Raw genomic sequence first — 18,089 nt, forward strand, 5'->3', positions numbered from 1 at the left:
CTATAATTCTAATAGATTTTTTAAAAAGATTTTATTTGTGTGCTTGTTTGTGAGAGAGAGAACAGGGTGAGAGAGGGAGATGTACAAGCAGACTCCATGACGAGCACGGAGCCTGATGAGGGGCTTGATCTCAGGACGTTAAGATCATGAACCGAGCCAAGATCAAGAGTCAGACGCTCAACTAACTAAGCTACCCAGGTGTGCCTCTAACGGTTCTTTTTAATTTCATCAATTCTCCAGTATCATTTGCTTTAATTCCTCATATAACTTTTGAAATTATCAAAATAAAAATGTTCTGGTTCTCATACATAGAACATGAAAAACTATAAATGAGGAGCCCTTGGCAAACAAGTATCCTAGATATGGCAATGTTCTACATGGAAAAGACACTCATAGTTTATGCTTTATTTTTTTCCTGATTAAATATGTGATTTTCATGCTGTCACAGGAAAAGTAGACCCACAGTTTACATGTTTAAAATACAGATTTGTGTTCATCCCATTTTCCAATTCAAATATTTAGAAGAGCCATTTCTTATGAATTTATCTAACATTTCTCTGCTAATACACAAAGATAACTATAAAGTCAGAGAACTTCTTTTTTTTGAAAACCATGGTGCCTCCAAAGGAGGTTTTTCTCTTTCAATTTTAGTGTGTATCAGAGTCACGAGGGCTCTACAACAAATTCCGTGTTGGAGAGAGAAGATGCAAACTGTTTCTCATACCCGGCAACTTGTTTTAGAGTCAATAATCATAAAAGGTGCTGGTTCTTAACTTGGCTCCTTAGAGGAAGTGTTTTATAAAGGGGATGTGTGGCACAAAACTCAGAGTTAACTTTAATTAGGATAAGAACCCATAGAATTGTATTTAGAATCTTAGCAATCTCATAAACTTGAACTGTGGATTTTAGAGCATTCTTTATAACTCATACTGAATACAACTAATAAAATGATCCCAAAATAAGAAAAGATATCACCTACTTATAAAGAGAAATGAAAACTGTTTTCAGCTGTCATAAAATTCTTGTCAGATATGCAGGCTATAATTAACCTGATATATGTATATAAGAATTGTTATAAAAGGTGTGATTGCACTGTGGATGAGTTATGTTGTTTAGCTAGTCATGAAAACATCGAAATTACATTTATAATATCACATATATTATTTGGAGCTCCATGATTTATTACCCAGTATTTATAAAATTTATGCCTGAGAGTCAACCAAAAAATGATATTTTCCTGTTTCATAAAAATCCATCTCTTTAACATATAAACTCTTTGGCACCTGAAGAGAAAAAGGGAATGAAAACAAGAGAACAAACATGGGCTTTCTTTCAGGCTGGAGTGGTTCCATAAGCTACATTCTATAGCAAGAAAAACAAAAGAGGCTCCTGATAAATTCCTTCATCATTAATCTCTGTCTCCTTGCTGGTGCATAATCTATATGAACAGGGATGGGTCTGGGGGTTTGTGGCAAGTATTAGGTTGAATTTCTCAAGGAAATAACTTTTCAGTTTATGTGTATGTCTTAATCTCTATAATAGAATAATTCTCTTTTTTATTAATTCTTATAACTGTTTTATGACTTTTAGTGGCAAAATACTTATTTTTTCCCATATCTATAAATGAGATGGTAAGGAAATTCATAATAAAAGAGAAGGAATTTCATCCAGGTTTACCTGACATAGACAAATTCTCCAATCTATTCTCTGCTCAGAAGGTAACTTTTTTGTTTTTTAAATAACATAAATGAGATGATGTCCTGTGCTTCCAACCTTACTTCCAACTCAAACATACACTGAGCTTATCAGGCAGAGCCTTGATCTTTCTCCTGAATTCTGCCCTAATCACATCTTACTCCACTTTCCCTACAACTCACTGATCCTTGGAACACACTGAGGTTTTTCCTTCCTTCCTTCCTTCCTTCCTTCCTTCCTTCTTTCTTTTCTTTCTTTCTTCTCAAATCTTGTTTCCTCTGTAAGTCTGTTTCCTTATTATCTTCCCGCCCTATTTCCTATCTTCAGGTTTAAGATTAAACATAACTTTCTCAGAAAGATTTCTCTGATGGGGCAAATATTATTTATGTTTAATAATTTTTGGACTTCCATTCCTTCTTACGCATCTGGGGGATACTTCCCATTTCTCTGAAGTTAGGCACAGCCCTATGACTAGTTCTAGCCAATGACATATGAACAGAAATGACAAATGTCACTTCTATGCTGGGTCAGTGAAAACTTCCTACATGATTCTTTCAGACTCTCTTCCCTTTTAACAGTGAACTTGTTGAGATGGTGGAGCCAAGGAACCTGATGGATCCCTGAGGCATCTCAAGGAAGACAGATGCTCTAGGGGATTGGCTGGACAGCAGCTGGTTATATGTCAATAAAAACCAAACTTCTATTATGTTAGGTTACTGAGATTTAGGATTATTAGCTATGTTATTGTAATGGAAGCCTGACCACACCACTCAAATTAGGTCTGACATATTATTTAAATAGCACCTACCACAATTTTGTTAAAATTAAATATGTATCCCTTTCTTTATTCAATGTCTACTTTCTCCTGTAGATCATGAGCTGGCAAATACTTTGGCAAAGGGACAGATAAAAATATTTTAGGTTTTGCCACACTTTTTCCCAGGTCTCTGTGGCAACTACTGAACTTTCTCTTTCTAGTGCAAAAGCTGTTACAGACAATATTTTAAATTATTGTGTCTGTGCCCCAAAAGTAGATAATGGCCTATACAGGTTTGGCCTGTAGGTGGCAGTTTTACAACCACTGTTCTAGACTACCAAAACCACAGAGGTAAGGAGCATTTTTCATTTATGATGATATACCTTTCACTAACAGAGTTCTGGGTACATGATAATGAATTTTTTCTTTAAAAAAATGGATGTGGTATGCTGAGCGCAGACAGTGCTAAGTTGGGTGTTTTACAAGTTTATCTAGTATAGCTGATAAATTTATTGAATGTAAACTATTTAGAATATATCCTAATCCCAGATTGTAGGCCCCCAGACTATGGATGGGTCTTAGCTCCTGTGTCTAAATATATCTTTAAATAACCCTATAATCCTTTAAGCATAAAAGAGAAATGAATAAATGCATCAACTGTATAGGATAAAAAAGAATAGCGTACAATACCCTGAATCCTAGAATACATTCATTTCCAGACTAATTTTTTAAAAATATAGGTTGAAGTACATGCAATGAGAAGGTGTAAGACTAGTATGTTCTTAAATAGTATTACCCCTCCCACCCAACTATTTCTTTCTTCTTGAAAGTATTGACATTTTCCTCAACCAGGCCATTAACCATGCCTAATTTGCCATACATTAATTAAACATATACGTTTGTTAAATATGTATTATGTACAAGGCACTCTGATGAACTAATGTGTAGGATTTCACTTAGTCCTTACAGAAACACCAAAAGAATGACACTTTCACTGTTTATGTTCTAGAATAAGGAAATAGAGACTTATGAAGGGATTACCATAATATCCAATGAAGAGTAACACCAAGATTTGAAATCAAAATCTGAGTGACTCTGAAAGCCCAGTGTTTCCTTTAAATTATTGGTTAAATATAATGGTAGTGATTATATTGATAAACTGAGAAATTTTTTTTTTAAGCAAGTAAAGTCTTAATTTTCTTAAGGCTAAGTTGGAGACTTCAAAGACTCTTTCTACGTAGACTGATCAACTAATAAAATGCTCTTGTTTGATACACTAATGTCAACTCCAACAGATCAAGTTTGCTGTCCACATCTGATTTGGTACCAATAAAATGTAAATATAAGTAACTGGGAAATTTCTAAAAACTTAACTACTGCTCTCTATTATAAAAGTAATGAGTGAATAAAATAAACAGAAATATGGAAGGACAAATTTCATTATTGGAATGTTTGAATAGAAATGGATATTATAATCATTCTGACTTGATATCAATTAACCTAGGGTGCCTGTGTTAAAGAAAGGAAAAAAATTTATTTGAAGATTAACATTTTTCTTAACAGTTTTTATTCTAACTAATATTTGTGAGAACAGATTTGTAGACTCAGTTGATTCCTAATGCAAAATTGGCTAGCCATCTAGTTTCTCCACCATTTTGGGGAATAAAAGGTCATGATCATTTTCTAGATATTATTCATTCTGAATAAATCTATTATAATTAGTAATAATAGACAATAGTTTCTTTCAAAATTTTATGTCATTCTTAATCTTTTCCCATTTTAAAAGGTTTGAAAGTTCATAGTATTGGGATCATGCAGAACAAAGACATTAAGAATATTCAAATCCCTTAAGTGTTAGTTTATAGACACTGTGCTTAACTGTGTGTGTCCCACTTGCTTAAAATAAAACTTTCTTCAAAGTAGGGAGGATTCAAACACTTTTTAAGTAAATCTTTCAATGAAATGGTTCTGCAGTGTTTTATTTCTGGTTTTAGTGCAAATAAAGGGCTGTAGGCTATGTATTTTTAAAATTTTTATTTTGCCTACCAAAAAAATCTTAACTGAATACTCCATATGATTTGTATTATGCATATACATTTTATATGTGTATCCATCAAATAGGAGAAATCTGTCACAGATAGTTAAAGAAAAATGTTACATGGTACAGTGAAAATAAGAATTCATAAAACCATTGCAATTCTTGAGCTATAAGGACCTCACAATCATCTGTTTAGATCCCCTCACTTGATAGGTGAAGCTCAGATTAAGAGGAGAGAATTAGCAGCATCACAATTAGAAATGAGACAAAGCAATCAAACAGAACTGGGTTGAAGTCTGCTACCTGCAAATTGTTTAAAGTTCTCTGCAGTTTTCTCTATTAAAAGGCCTAGTGTGTCTTACATACAAGCTATTTTTAGGATTGAATATTAGGGTTATATATTCATGGTATCAGGTTGAAATGAGGCTCAGAAGAAACACCCAGCATCCTGCCTAGATTCTAGCAAGTACTCAGGAAATAGCTGTAATTGTTTTTATTACTACCACCATCCTCATCCTCAACCTCATCAGTATCATGCTGTAGATACATAGCTAATTACTGACATAGAGACAAATAGAAGGATCTTTCCTGACTTGTAATTTAGAGCTCTTTCAAATCTACTTTATAGAAGACTGAGCTTTTGTTGAATGATATGGCAAAAGCACAGCTTAGGGGATTAATGAAGTCAGTCAGCCCACGAAGGATAGGTGGACCTGAAAAAGAAGACTGAAGGCATTCCAGCAGGTGAAAATGAACAGGCTGGGCAGAGGTAACAGAATTCAATGCTCAGAAAGAAAGAAGTATGCTATGTATAGATGGTAAGTTTTCCCACCTGATTAGAAAGTTGTTAGCTGCAGAAGAGGAAAAAAAAATGTTTGTAAGTTGGAACTTGCCATTCAGGAATATTTGGATCTAATGCAGAACAGACACCAACGAAACATTGTTACAGCTTTTTAATTAAAGGAGTAATATGATGAAATCGCTCTATAAATTTGTCTGTCTGTGAGCAATAATATAGTTAGAACATGGCATGAGGAGACGGTGAAAACTACTATCAGACACTTGTAATAAAGGGGTTGTAAAGACATGCAAAACCAATATTGTTTTACTTTTGGATATTTGTACTGAGCTGCTGTTGTTGCTGTTTCCAGAAGAGAAACGAGTCATAACCCAAAGGCAAATGCCCACATTTCATACCTTTTTCTCAGTTGCACGAGTGAAACTTCAAGTCTAGGACAGATGGAAAAGCAACTCCAAATCAGGTCCAAAGATAAACTAGGCTTCATGCCCTTTTGAGAGCAATCTGCCCATGGAGGATTATTGGGCGTTTTGGTGGGGCCTGAATTTGAACCATGTTCCAAGGATGAAAGCCCACAGACTAATCTGCTGAGCTACCAAGCCCACTGTTGTGCAGGTTTATAGAAATCCTATTAACTGAGAGATTGAAGGGAAGGAAGATAAGATAGCAAGGTGTTGGAAATCAAGCTTCAGTAGTTTTAACAGAAAAGGTACTTTTGAACCATACTATGGTATACAGATGGGAACTAAACAAGACACACACACACACACACATACACACACACATATGATGTAAGTATGCATGTGTGTAATCATATACATGAAATTGTACATTTGAAAGATTCTATTTTGGGTGTATTAAAGGGTCCATAAAAATGTTCAATATATTTCACATGGAAATATTTAAGACTGGTGTTGATGTTGAAATCCATCTTCTTATTCTTCTTATTCTAGCTCTTCTATTCTAGACAACAATGGTGAGTATCACCGAACTGCTCTTCTATCTTGTGCTACTTAGTCCTGATAACAGTCTCAGGATCTTATAATAGTGAATCTTATCTATCACTCACTATTTATATCACTCAACATTTATTTCTCTACTGATTCTGAGAATATCTACTACAAACAGTATTTGTTGGTCATCATTCCAGTATAACTGAAAAGTAGCAAGAGAGCTGCTTTAACTGACCATTATAAAATAAGAGTTTAGATTTGCAAATAAGTTAGACAACTAAGATCACAAGGAGATTTTGCCATACTAGGATATGGCTGGGCTATACTCGATAAATTATATAACTACAGTAGGTTTTGTTCTCTTATCCAGAAATTGAAGAGGTTAGATTGGATCTGGTGGCTGGCATCATTTGTTACTGTTCTAAATAATAGATTCTATGATATTAAAATGGTTGGTCAATGTGAAGAAAAAAAAAAAAAAAAAGAAAGAAAACTGAAAAAATCAAGGAAGTAAATCCTCCCAAGAGAACAGAAAGAGTTCATTAGCCAGGTGTCACAGGTCTGGAACTAGAATGTTAATGCTGCCTCCAAGGAGTTAAGATGATGGGGATGGGGGTGGGGTAACATTGAGGAAATGACTGGACATGTGATTTGCATCTGATCAGACCAGATGGTATTTGGACCTCCTCCTAGCATTAAAACATACTGATTTAATTATTCCTCTAAATTATTAGATTTTACATAGTTTACAGTGTCTTCATGAAATCAGGTTGGAATCCTGATTACTAGATGACATAGGACATCTTTTCTGAACTTTGATTTCTTTTTCTGTAAGAGGAGTATACTAGTGCCTACTTTCACACGGGTATGTTGTAAAAAGCCTGGGAATTAAAGTGTATGAATGTGTTTTTTCTTCTATAAGGCACTGTAAATGATAAATGAAGGGAGACAATTATTACAGTTATGGTGATTATTAGCAAATGGACATAGAATAGTAAGTTGATAGCAGATTTTTGAAACTTTATCTAATTTAAAAGGTAACTATTTAGGATAAATGCATTTAGTTTCCCTAACTTGTTAGGAGGTAATTTTATCTCCATTGTGACATTAATTAAACATTTGTGGAAGGAAGAATTTCCTTTGCCATAAAGTAATGTTAGAAACAGTGTGCTTTTGGAGTTCTATGGTTGGAAGCAAGCCAATTCTATAAATTTTGTAGGCAAAATAATACTAATAATAATCGGGGCGCCTGGGTGGCTCAGTGGGTTAAGCCTCTGCCTTCGGCTCAGGTCATGGTCTCAGGGTCCTGGGATCAAGCCCCACGTCGGGCTCTCTGCTCAGCAGGGTGCCTACTTCCCTTCCTCTCTCTCTCTGCCTGCCTCTCTGCCTATTGTGATCTCTGTCTGTCAAATAACTAAACAAAATTAAAAAAATAATAATAATACTAATAATAATATAAAGTAGACCAAAAAAGGAATAGCAGAAGTTTTCTAAATTTTATTTTTAAACTATAGCTATTGTGATATGCAGAAACATGAAAATTTATTCTGAGTTGTTATTGTTATCTTAAATGAGAAAGAGAAATGATGTTTTGTGTACTGCATTTTTCCCTGCATTTTTAACAGTCATATAATAATAAAACAGATGAACATAGGGGAAGGGAAGGAAAAAATAAGATAAAAACAGAATGGGAGACAAACTATAAGAGACTCAACAATAGGGAACAAACTGATGGTTGTTGGAGGGGGTGTGAGGGAAATGGGGTAACTGGGCGATGGGCATTAAGGAGAGCATGTGATGTAATGAGCACTGGGTGTTATATGCAACTGCTGAATCTCCAAATTCTACCCCTGAAACTAATAGTGCACATGTTAACTAACCTGAATATAAATAAAATCTAAAAATAGTGATAAAAAAGAATCATAGGCAAACAACAATGAAATACACATTTATCCTGGATTATTGCAATAACCAAGGTATAAAAAATCAGAAATTTTATATCTCAACATTTTAGGTATGTACTGTATGTATACTCTTCCCTTCTTCTGAATATCTGCAGGCTCTGAACACCAGGAGGAAAATGCTCAACTGAGAGCAGAAAAATGAAACCAAACTAGGCATAACATGGATACTCTGTCTTAAATTCTTAATTTATAACTATTTCTAAGGGCCTGCAGAATGAAGGGCATTACAGATAATTACTTCATTGTTTTTCAAGTGGGGAGTTCATCATTTGTTTTAGTCAATGTATCCAGTCAGACTGACACACTGATTCAAACCCAGAACTGTGGCTATAAACTTATCCAGTCAGAACAAACTTTCTACATGTTCATCCTCACAGTATGTCACACTTGTGTAGCTTTCTATCTCTGTGCTACTGAGCAATTCCTCAAGCTTGCTCCTGAGTTACTAACTGGAGCCTTTCTTGTTATTTAACAGGGGTTCTCCTTCACAGAGCCCTCTCTTCCTTTAACATCTTACTTTCAAGAGTAGGATTTCAATTTTGAAGACAAACGTGATTCACACACACTCAAATATTTTCATTGGAGGAATGGCTCCCTATCTTCCATCACTAAGGTCCCTCTGTTGTTACCTTTGAAGATTTCTGGGAATTTAGGTCCCAGCATGAAAATCTCTGAGTTAATAGATGATTTGATTAAAATTATGGCAATGATCACACATTTTAGAATGATGTAGATATAACTTGACCTTCTCAGTTTAGGAATCTGCATGATAGAGGTAAACTTTCTGATGGACCACTTTTCATGTTTCTATCATATAACATTTCCCAAACTGTGTAGTATACAACACTATCCATATGATGAAATACTCTATTTTTTTTTTGTTATTCAGCCAAATATAAGTGTAAGAGAAAATATATTTCCTCCTCCCAATATTCCTAATGCATATAGGAAAGGTATTATGAAGTTATTTATGAAAGAAACATACTATGTTTAACCCTGTATTGCCTAAAACATTTAAATATGTGAAACTTTTCTCTAAGTCTCTAATACCTCCCATAACACAGTGTACAATTTGAGTTTGACGAAGACCTGGGAAAATACTCATCAGAAAGAGACAGTAGAGTTACTATTTGGGCATTATGATTCTGGTAATATTTTCTTATTCATTGGGAAATGTTGCCTCAGTGCTCTGTAAGTTATCCTCACAATACCCCTTTCCAAATTTCCTCCCCATCTAAAAATTAGAGCATTTCTGGCTTCTTGCTGCTCACAGCATAATATCTAAACTCCTAACATATTATGAAAAGTTTTATATCTGATGTAAATTTACCTTTCTAGCTGATTCCCCATGCCTCCCTTATCACAGAATTTAATGTCTAGTGAAATGATCTACTTGCCACCTGCTAAACACCGAATGCTCACTGTGCATGCCATTTTTTTTCCCCTGCATGGAAGTCTCTCTTTCTCTGCTTTTTCATCAACTTTTATCATTCTTCTAGATATAACTAAAATGTTACCACCTCTATAAAGATTCATTTTCTTATGGTTGTTAGGTCCTCTTTTGCTTCATTATCATTTAACATCTTCTTGGACCCATTTGTGTCTAATAATTTTAAAGAGTATCAAAATTATCTCTTTAAATGTCTTTTTATAAGTAAATCTAATCTAGACAAGTAAATCTAATCTAATCTAATTACTACAGTAATTGTTCTCTCTAGATGGGGACTTACTGACTGGGAAGGGACATAAAGGAATCCTCTGGAATACTTTTATTTATTTTATTCTTTTATAGATAGTGATTACATGGAGGTATGTATAAGCAAAAATTCGCATTGTAAATTTAAGATTTGTTCAGCAGATCTATGATTATCTATTGCATTGCACAAGAGCAAACTTTTAAAAGTATGTGTTGTCCTCCTAGTTTTTTAATCACAAGAGAGGAGAAAGTTTATTTATCTTTTTATTTCCAAATATATAGTGATGCCAGCACACTGGGGAGATGCATTTCCCATGCAAGATACGCATGGGGATGAAGGAGTAAATGACGGAACAAACATGGCAGCCCCTTTCCCTGGGTGCAGCCTTAGCTTTTCAAGAGAGTAACACATTCCAGGTAGATGAAGGCTATTTAATTGGCTAAAATTAGAGCAATCAGAAGATAGAGATGATGGTATGTAGCCAATAAGTTTGCAGATGAGAAGAGTGTATGAAGGCTGATTAAGAATTCTGACTAGAACTTTAGAGCCTGTCAACATTTCAGCAATGTAGTTCACTGAACAGCTCAGCAAATGCCTATGCCCCATATGTCTTCTATTTTCCCTCACACTTAAGACATTTTCCTAAAGTCTAATAAACAATGGATACATCCCTGAAGAATATATATACATATATATACATATATGTATATATATTTGACTCAAATATTATTACTTAACATTAACTTCCAGCTGTATGTAACTTACAACTAGCATTAACTAGTTTATGCTTTGCCTTTGCCCTTGAGAATTCCATTTTTTTTTTTAAAGTTACAATGTTAGGCAAAAAAGCAAGAGGAAAAAATCAATTGTTATCTTAGTTAACATATCCTGTTCCTACATTAAGACATAAAAAATGTCTATTACAAGTCAGGAACTATGCTAGGATCTGGGCAAAAAATAGTGAGGAAAACAAGATTCCTGACTTCAAGAAGTTATAGAGTAAAAATTGGAAATAGCTTCCATTTATGGTTTTCTCTATGCTAACCATTTTCCATGCATTTATCGAATGTTCATATCAGTCAAATGAAAAGAAGCATCACTCCCATTCTTACATCAAAAAGAAGAGGCTCCAAGTTCACTTAGATCATAAAAGTTCACATATATGATTTTCCAGTCCGTATTTGTCAAGTTCTGGAGAGGAGGAAAGAGATCATGCACTCTTCTGTTTCTCCCTTAGCATCTAGGGCAGGGCTGGGAACACAGTAGGATATCAGCTATCAGTTGATATACTGGGATGAGATTTGACCTACAATTTCTTTCCTATTATTGGGCAGCAGGAAAAGGTAGAATATTTCTTTCCTGTGTAAGAGAGATATGACCATATTAAAATCTATGGTTAACCCATCATTGTTTTCCTTGCCGTTGCACATTATTAAAGTTGTTGGCACATGCCATGGCTTAGGCCAAATCAACCAAATTTGCTAACTAACTATGTAACATGACTGCCCACGCTTCACTCACATTCCTGTGGATCCAGTTTACTATTTTACAGTGTCTGTGTGTTCTGCTTCCAACAAACTGTACCAGCAGGACAGAAAGCCAGCTGTTTCGAGGAGTTAGAGAGCCCTACTAATCCTTACCCAATGACTAACTGCTGCAAATATGAAAATTCAGCTCCTTTCCTCAAGGTAGGACCGACTTTCAGGTGTAACTCACTCCACATAGAACCAGGATAAAGCTAGAACTTTGCCTGAACTTCCATTCTTGATGGAACACATCTCTTCACTTTCTCTTCCCTCCACACCTTTACTGGTTTCTTACTAGAAGGAACTCTGCTAAATCATTTACACATGAAGATTCAGTTCAGTGTTTGCTTCTGAGAAAACCAACGGCAGGTAATTTGTTTAATCTATTTTTTCAGCAGTTTAGTAGCATATCAGACAGAGCTCTCCAGAGACGCAGAACCAATGAAATACTTATAGAGAGAGTAAAATTTAATTTAATGAATTGGCTTATATGACTGTAGGGCCTGGAAGGTCCAAAGTCTATATGGCAGCCTCACAGGCTGGAAATTCAAGTAAGAGTTTATTTTGCAGCCCTGAGTCTGAAATCCATAGGACAGGACAGCAGGTTGGAAACTCAGGTAGGATTTCTATGTTACAGTCTTGGGGTAGAATTCCTTCTTGCCGTGAAACTCAAGTTTGAGTTCTGAAGACCTTCAACTGATTGATGAGGCCTACCCACATTATGGAGTATAATCTGCTTTGATTAAAGTCCAAGGATAGTAAGTGTTCAATCACATCTAGAAGTTAACATCGTAGCAACATCTAAATTACTGTTTGACTGAATAGTGGGGACAATAGCCTAGCAAAGTTGACACATGAATCAACCACCAGAAGGAGAGGATTTAGGAATGGTCAACCAGCCCCACCATCCACTGGAGGAAACCATTCATAGCTCTGAAACAACCTAGAGTTTCCTTATGTAAACCTAGAGTTTTCTTTCTCATCTAGGATGGTCTTAAGAGTACCTGAAGATGAAGTGAAAAGCAGTATTGTACTTGTGCCTCACCACTTCTGAGGTACTAGGCTGGCACACAGATAGATTCAGAAGTCTAGACGGAAGTTGAAAGGTCCAAAGAATGAGCTTTATTAGGGGAACCGAAGGATAGGACAATTCACATCCCCTTATTACACTCGTCCACAATAACATACACCTGTCTTTGACAGCACAGTTATTAATTATACATTAATTTGTGTAATTATTAACAGCTTTCTCATAAACCATTAGAATCTAAGTTTCACGAAGCGAAAGCTGCTTCTATTGTATTACTGGATCCATAAAGCTAGCAGAGTACCTGGTACAATGGATGTTCACTGAATAAATGCCAATGGCATTAAGTTATTAGTGTAAATGGTCCTCATTTGTAACATTTACATATGTAACATATTAATTATATATAATAAATACATAAAAATAAGTTTATACATCCGTATGCAGATGAGTGTATACACACATTGCCTTATATACTTCATTCATTTGTGGATGTCCTGAAAAAAATGTACTCAAACTTTATGCTTTTTCTGTTTTTATGTATATGATACTCTTTTTATAGGGAAACTATCTCTCAGTTTGTCACACAATGAGATCCTCCTTGTAGCCTTTTTGTGAAAGATGAGGTAATATCCAACCTTTGAAATCATCTTTGCTGTAAATATCTCAACATCAGTTTACTGTTAATAACTCCAAATAGGAAAAAAATAAGATAGACAATCAGACAAGGGGACCTGAGCAGCAGAAAATAATTGGACTCTCTGAATTGTACCATTCTCAAGAGGAATTATTGGAGCACACTGTTTCTTCCCCAGACCATGCTGCGCATCCCTTGGAATCGCTACAGAAGCATTTTATTGCTCATTAAATATTTTTTAATGTGAATCCACTCTTGGCATTTCTATTTTATAGTTTTCCTCACAATCCTTCCTGTGTTGAATACCTCCTTCCCCACTATGTGTAATTTAAAAGAAATTATGTAAGCTTATTTCTCTGATTAAGAAAGCCTAATGCACAAACACACAAAGGATATGACCAGTGTAGCTCAAGTAGCTAATGAATCTGGCAGTTTTAAGCTCATTCCCAATAAAAATGGGCCCCACAAATCACTATAAAAAATGTGTTTTGTACCTCAAGAGCCATAATTGTCACACATTTACAATTCATAAGCAGTGACTGCAGGGTGCTTACTCTAGTTAATCCTCCACAGAATAGTGGTTATTGATGCTGTGGAGAAGGGGCACAACAAAATCATCTGTCACTTGAAATACTCATTTGGGAAGCCTCACACACTAATGAAATCCTGAAATGTAGCAATGGGAAGCCTGGATGCATTCTTCCCCCTAAACTGTAAATGTGACAAAGGTGTAAGTCTGAGATGCCCAGGCATAGCTTGGTACAGCTTGCTTCTGGTGTACTGACTCTAAAATAGTAAAGATAAGATGTGTATTTGGATTATCAAAAAGCTTATGTCCCAAGCCTTCACAGTACCTATCTGGACCTAAACACATAGGACCTAGAGAAAGAAATTCAAAGAAGCTTCCTTGTTTTGACTGACTGGGTCAAATTGCAACTGGTATATGATAAATAGCTAGACTTTATTATGATTTGATGAACATATTTAATATATTTATCATTCTTTTCACAAGGCAGAATATTTTATATGATTGTTAAATTGAAATGATTTCCAACTCTTAAAAGTAGCATTTCAATTTAACCAAAACATGTAGATGACCCCTAATGCATGTAGCAAATGGCTATCACCTACATAATTGAATCTCTGGAATGTGAGGTCTCCCCTCTGGTAGGTCATGAGTTCTTGAAATGGGTTTGTGGTCTGTTTCCAATTCAATTTTTGTTTTGTTTTTAAAGAACAGTGATAAAATCACAGAAAACAAGCTGTTTATCCAATCTAGCCATTCTGCAAGGGAATTATTCTGAATAATGTAAAGGCTAATGAAATGGGTTAGGTGACTCTTCGATGACCTTCGACATCTATTTTTCTGCCCCTGAAAACTGGGTTTTTAATAATCACTCAGTCATTTAAATATGTGTGTATGTATGAATAAATAAAATAAAACAAAATTAAATTAAGTTAAATCAGCAATCCTTGCTTTGGCTCCTCTTTAACATATCATTTTAATATCTTTGTTTTGTTCTCTCCAGCTCCCCTCCATCAGTCATTGCTTACAGCAGCCACTTCTTATATATATTTCCTTGTATAAAATCATCTCAGTTTGTGATTTAAAATAATGATCCCTCACTTCCTGGGTTTACAATTTTAGCCGTACAAGCTTTTTAAGTTCAAGAAGCAAGATCAAAATGCATTTATATTCTATATTACAATAAACGTGAATATCAAAAGATTCTCCTTGAGTTGTGTGACTGCTGGCATTTGAAAAAAAGCCAGAGAATTTCAGAAGTGGAAGAAGCAGAAATATATTTAGTATTTCAATTGACTCTTGATGGAGAGGGAGATAGAGGAAAAATTATAAGTTCTATTGCAAAGTTTTATATGTCTCTTAAAAACTATTTATTTTCCTAGTACCTAGATTAATTATAAAGCTTGTTTCAAGATCTGAAAAATTCTCTTCTATTTAGTTATTTCTTTGCTTATTTCTAATAACATAGTGAACCTACATGTTATGAAAAGTAGACCCTTGATGGTAACTTACATGAGCCCACATGGGCTTCTAACCTTTTTGTCTTCCTCCCACAACCCCAAATAACAATCATCCTGGATGATCAATCTCTTGGGGGTGTATGTGTGTAGAATTCCTTAATATAGTATGTGCTCTAAAAAAAAAAAACCCACATTGTTTTAGTTATTTTTAACTTTGTAAAAAGGCACATACTCTAATCTTTTTTTTTTTTAAAGATTTTATTTATTTATTTGACAGACAGAGATCACAAGTAGGCAGAGAGGCAGGCAGAGAGAGAGGGGGAAGCAGGCTCCCCGCTGAGCAGAGAGCCGATGCGGGGCTCGATCCCAGGACCCTGGGATCATGACCTGAGCCAAAGGCAGAGACTTTAACCCACTGAGCCACCCAGGCGCCCCTCTATCTAATCTTTTTAAAGTTACTCTTGGAGTGCTTGGGTGGCTCAGTTATTTAAGTGTCTGACTCTTGGTTTTGGCTCAGATCATGGTCTCATGGGTCATGGAATTGAGCCCCACATCAGGCTCTGTGCTCAGTAAGGAAAGAATCTGCTTACAGATTAGTACCTTTGCCCTTCCCTCCATTTACATGCTTAATTTATCTCTCTCTCAAACACACACACACACATAAATATAAAAAAAGAAAATAATATTTATAAAAAATAAGTGACTGTTATTACTCAGTATAATAAGATTTATATACATTACTAAAAGTAACAGTTTTTTTTTAATTGATCCATAGTATTCTGTTGTTGTATATACCATGTTTATACTCTTGTAAACAAAATTTTAATTCATGAATTCAGCCATTTATTTATTTGTTTTTTTTTTTTTTTAATTTTTGGTTTTTTAGAGACAGAGAGCTTGCAAGATCATGGGGGTGGGGGCAGAGGGAGAGGGAGAGAGAGAATCCTAAGCAGACTCCATACCCAGTGTGGAGCCCAAGGCAGGGCTCTATCTCAGCCAAAATCAAAAGCTGGAGGTTTGACTGACTAAGCCACCCAGTCACTCTGATTCAGTCAATTATTTATATTAAATGAAGAAAATAACTATAACAGGTAGTATAGTAAATTTTTTGAAGTTTTGTTCCTTTTTAGAAAATTCTGTAAAATTAATTCAGTTGTAAGTATGTGGTTTCAACCTTCTTTTGTGCTGTGAGCAAGTCCAGATTTAAGAGTGGTGACCCTTCCAGGACTTTTCCCTAATGAAGATATTGATAATCCTCCAACATCAGCACTCCTAGGAACAGTTCTGTTGCATCCTTTACCTTAGCCTTGCCCTGGAGATAGATAGATGGAGTATCCCTTGTATATAAACATGCCTGATATAAGTAAATGTGTGTAGGGGGGAGTCTTTCCAAACTTGAAAAAACAGTTCTGTTAGAGGTAGAGTTATGGCTTCCCTCTTTATAGTGTTTACCTGGTTGAGTAGATGTTCTTTGGCCAAAGGGTTTATGAAGGGAAAAAAAAATCAGTAATAACTCCCCTCCCCTCAATCTCTAAAGTACAATCATTATAGTGAAAACTAATATGGCAGATAAAACAAAAGGTATCCAGTGGTAAGAATATCTTTTTAGGAATACTCTCTTCTATCCTCATTTTGATGTCCTACCTTCACTGAACTTAAAGAATGATTTTGGGATGCTATTCTTACTCCAGATACCATGATGCTTGAGAACACTGAAGGTTTAGTTGTTGTGTAGTATCACATGAAAACTTATTTTCTTTCCTTTGAGAAAATAACAATTGATGTTAGAGAGCACTTACTATATATGTCAGGCATCATGATATTTTCTATGCATTTTTTTCACATATTACAATAATTTTATAAGATGGATAGTATTATTATTAGTAGTACCACCATTTTACAGATGAGGAAACTTTTCTAAGTTCACAGGTGAGCCCTCAACATCAGTCTTACATTATGGGATATTATATTCATTGCGATTCGGTAATCTTTATGTAATAGCCCTTTCATTCTTCTTTACCTTATGTCATCATTTATTGTCTTTTGACTCGAGCTAACAATTTTCAACTTAATTATCTCTAAAAAAATGGAGAAAGTAAAACGCACAAAGGTTTATATGTATAGACATGAAAAGTTTCCAATATAATACTTTTGACATAGTAATGTGTACACTATCATTTTACTTATGTGAAAGTAAAATACAAAATCTTTATTTTCATACCTGCATACACATATATGTGCAGCCAAGGGAGGGTACCCCTCAGAGGATAAGGAGAGAATAGGATTATCGTGAGATTAAAAGAGAAATTCTTTAGATGATAAACACTTTGGAAGAGATTTTTTTTTAAAAAAGCATATTTTTCTTGCTATTAAAAAAATAAAGTATTGAAAAATGGAGATCTCTGACAAATTTTCAAGTAAGTCAGTAAGCTAAAAAATAAATGGTGACTGAATGAAAATTGACATTTATCAATATTCTTCTAAATTACCCGTCTCAAATCTCATAAAAATGTAGAGGAGAATTTATCAGTGAAAAAATCAGAATTGGAGAATAAGTTATAGGATTAATAAATGAGAAATATTGGGGACCTCCCGAAAAAGAGAGGGCAGAATTGGTAATATCTATAGGAAAATGACCAGAGACAATCATGACCAAAAATATAAAAAAGAAGATTCTGGGAGAGGCAGAGTGAATGCAGAGAAGCACCAAGCTCCATGAGTTAATACCCAGGCAAAGGCAACTATTAAGCAAATATCAGATTGCTTATCAGATTGCTAATCAGACAGCTACCATCAGAGTTTTTTTTTTTTTTTTAAAGATTTTATTTATTATTTGACAGTCAGAGATCACAAGTAGGCAGAGAGGCAGGCAGAGAGAGAGAGAGGAGGAAGCAGACTCCCTGTGGAGCAGAGAGCCCAATGCGGGGCTTGATCCCAGGACCCTAGGATCATGACCTGAGCCGAAGGCAGAGGTTTTAACCCACTGAGCCACCCAGGCGCCCCCCATCAG

Source organism: Enhydra lutris, unplaced genomic scaffold (genome assembly GCF_002288905.1).
Source record: "Enhydra lutris kenyoni isolate GAN:26980312 unplaced genomic scaffold, ASM228890v2 scaffoldscaffold5, whole genome shotgun sequence".
Lineage (NCBI taxonomy): Eukaryota > Metazoa > Chordata > Mammalia > Carnivora > Mustelidae > Enhydra > Enhydra lutris.